The sequence below is a fragment of the Armigeres subalbatus genome, chromosome 1 (assembly GCF_024139115.2).
Source record: "Armigeres subalbatus isolate Guangzhou_Male chromosome 1, GZ_Asu_2, whole genome shotgun sequence".
Classification (NCBI taxonomy): Eukaryota; Metazoa; Arthropoda; class Insecta; order Diptera; family Culicidae; genus Armigeres; species Armigeres subalbatus.
The window spans coordinates 69,211,785-69,215,121 of NC_085139.1; positions in this window are offsets into that span (position 1 = coordinate 69,211,785).

Sequence of the window (3,337 nt, forward strand, 5' to 3'; positions counted from 1 at the left end):
GCAAAGAGTTTTAGACCCATCAGTCTGACCTCATTTCTTCTGAAATGCTTAGAACGTATTATCGATCATTACATTCGTGATTCCAAGCCCTCCTGGACACCTAACATTGAGTTCAGAGTCAAGCAGGTAATGCCAAGCAGTAATGCCGGCGTACTTTTGGTAAAACTTGGGGTCTTAAAGCCAAATATATCAAATAGATTTACACTGACGGCTCCCTCCTCGAAAGTAGAGCGAAAATCGTGCTTACTTGATGAATTTGTTTTTTGTTTCATCACTTTTACGCCTCACTCACTTTTCGCGAAAATTTTCGGTAAGCAATTATAAAAATTTTATGACCGCAATAATAAACTGCAATTAGTGATGGCACGAAAAGGAAGAAAGGAGTGAGAAAACGAGCAAACCAACTTTTCGCGGCACTGTTAGTGAGTAAAGGGTCTTGTTTCCCGGACTATAAAAAATCCCGGGATCCGGGATTAAATTTTTCGTTATCCCGGGATATCCCGGGATCCCGGGATAAAAGTAAAAATACTTGCAAATTTCAATTTCATATATTTATAACATATTTAAGAATGGTAAAATATGTATCAGGTCAAATTACTAACGATTCGCCACTTGTCTACCCGCTTGCAATACGGTTTAATAAATGTTAAGGCGTTGATGCTTGTATCCGGCAATAAAGAATTCTTATTTGTTATTTTAGAATAAGAATCAGAGAGCACCCGCTCGCTCAACCGGTGATTGGTAGATTTTCTAACAATTCTGTATAAGAACCTACCAAAACCTGTATGAGAAGTGGGCATATGCCAAAACGTTAGATTCTTTTACAAATATTATATGAACCTTACAATTTCGCAAGCTTTTTTTACAATTTTTGTTTGTGATCTTACATTGTATAAGAATCTAACAATGTTGCATATGCCCAGTTCTTATACAGGTTTTGGTAGGTCCTTATACAGAAGTGTATGAAAATCTAACAGTCCCTGGTTGGGCATATCAAAAAAAGTGGGTTTAATGGACTTCAATGCCATGAAAACCTTCTCCAGACTCGATACTAGTTCATCAGTTACTTCAAACAGAGCATGCTCCTTATTGATGAAATTATTCAAGCTACGACGCATTTCTCTGTTTCTGGTTCATAGCTTACAACTCTTCTATGAGAGATGATGCCTTGTTCCCGTCAGATTCAGAAAATGATGTGTGGATCGGCAACTTACACAAACTTAATCAGCTAGTGACGGGAAGCGATCGAAAGCTCAGCAGAATTCGAAAATTACCTTTCTTTACTTTGAAGCCATCTCATCTCTTGATGTCTCGACGCTCATCTACTCGTTTTAGAATTGCATCGTGCAATTTCAAAGTGAAAGGGTTTTGCTGGCTATTCAGTTCAGATAGCAAAAAGTCTAGTCAACAACATTACGTCACGACCCTTCAACGCCTCCGATACCACCCCAACGGCTGGAGAGCGTCGAATATCGATTGAACCAGATCCAGATAATTTTTGATTATGTACGTACTTTTATTCTTATGGAGCGATTTCGCAGTTCACTAGTTTTCAGAACATCCTGAACGAGTTGAAGTTGTTCCCTAAACCGGTTTTCATCCTTCCTCTGGAATTCGAACAATGTTTCGGATTCGTTTGAAAGTTTCTCCAAAATCGGTTTTATATAATCATGAATTAAATTCAACAATTGGTTAAGAAAATCAATATAATATAAGTTCAGATATTACCAAATGAGAACGTCATCTGATTTTTCACTACCATTGATGTCGTTGAAACAATCGTCGTCATCATTATCTGAAAATCTTTATTCCGACATAATCGTCTTGGACTTGGGGGACTTCGATGAAGAACGTCATAAATAGCGAGGTGCGACAACTTGGGACAACTTCGGCTTTACCGATCGTTTCCGGCGGAGAAGATAAAGCAATCCGTGGAACAGCTGTTAACGAGTTGTGACATTGAACACAATTTCGTAGCCGCAGTTGTTCGCACATCGGATGGCACTTCGATTATTGTGAAATCTGGAAAGCTGATTCCTTATTTTCATCAGCTGTATGTTTGCTCCAAAAACAAAATAGTCAGAAGGCTAGGAGACCTATATTGTTACTCATCACTCTCTCGACGAATTGAGAAGATATCTGTGATTGCTTGTTTGTGTATGTTTGTATGTATGAGTGTGCATAAGACATGCGGGAAAATAAAAGCCGATGGGCTAACAAACTAGAATCGGTGCAATTATGCAGAACATACATTCATTAATTTATCTTATATATTTTTGTTATCATGTATTTTTTATTTTCGGGAAATCTCGGGATTTGCATGAAAAATCCCGGAATCCGGGATGCATTACATCCCGGGATATCCCGGGATTTTTGTCCCGGGATTTCTCGAACAAGACCCTCTAGTAGTGAGGGAGAAATGGTTATCTCTCATCACACCTTTTTTCTTTTCCTGCAAACCGACATCTCGGCGAAAATCAGCGTGAGGGAGCATTCTCTATTCGTGAGAATGAGTGAGAATTACGATCCCTGTCAGTTAGTTATCACATGTCGAACTCAAATTGAGGAACTGAATTCAGTTAATACTTTACACCTTATATGGGTACCTGGTCATTCTTCCATAGCTGGAAACGTAAGTTAGCTCGTAATGCAGCATCACTTGACTTTATTGGTCCTGAGCCAGCTATTCCCATATTCAAGTGTTGGGTGAAGCTTTTGGCATTGGCATTGAAGTAGTCTGGATTCCTGTCATCAAGCAAAATTGTACATTCGGGAGCCATCTCCGGTAGTAGCAAGCTATTTAGCGCTCAATCATCTGTTTGTGATAGTTGTAAATCCGATAATGGAACTCCTTATCATCTGATATGTAACTACCCAGTCTATGCGCAATTGTGCTTCCAAATAAAAAAAATAATAATAAATAAATAAACACTTACTTAGTGAAATTGACTTCAGAAACCTGAACCTTCAGAGTATTTTGTTGTTCATGACTATAAGCTCTTGTACGCTTATGCGTTGCATGCCCTCTTCAAGGGCCCTTTTCAAACGTTCCCTTTGTTCTCCCATCCACATTCCTTTCCTTTTTATTCACTTTCTTTTCCGTCAGGTGTGTGATGATAAAGGCGATGGCACAAATCTCCCAAATTGAGGTGAACGTGCCCCTGGAGCCGACGTTCTCACCGTGTGCGTGTGGCCGTTATTAACGAAAAAATGTCCATCCATTCTGAACTCGCCTTTCGAAAGATATAATATCCAGGCGTCTGCTATGAAATACGTATCTGTCAAGATACAATTAAGTGGTGGAATTCAATGGGATTGTACAAACTCGTCTTATGAC